This window comes from Bison bison, unplaced genomic scaffold, assembly GCF_000754665.1.
Source record: "Bison bison bison isolate TAMUID 2011002044 unplaced genomic scaffold, Bison_UMD1.0 scf7180017864063, whole genome shotgun sequence".
NCBI classification, from domain to species: domain Eukaryota; kingdom Metazoa; phylum Chordata; class Mammalia; order Artiodactyla; family Bovidae; genus Bison; species Bison bison.
The window spans coordinates 3,556,323-3,556,667 of record NW_011494635.1 but is presented as its reverse complement, the minus strand read 5'-3'; positions in this window follow the sequence as shown (position 1 = coordinate 3,556,667).

The following is a 345-nucleotide window of genomic DNA, read 5'->3' as shown; positions in this document are numbered from 1 at the left end:
CGGCGAGGGCGACAGCGATTGGCCGTGTCCGGCCCGGCCCCGCCTCCAGCTGGTAGAGGGGCGGGCCCGCGCCAGCACTGGAGGCAGCGGAAGCCGTTCGGAAAAGTTACGTGATCCGACGCACGCTGCCGCCGCACGCCCCGCAGGCTGCGCAGAATTGCGTCACCCGCCGCGAAGTAGGATCTGCGCCTGCGCAGAACACTGTCCCGGCGGCTCTGAGCTTCTCGCGACGCGGTAGCGGGCAGGGGTCAGGGCCGGGAAAGTCACGTGACCCGTGGGGGAGACCCGCGCCTCACGCACAGATCTCTCCCCCGGGGCCCCAGCCGGATGGGCGGGACGGTAGGA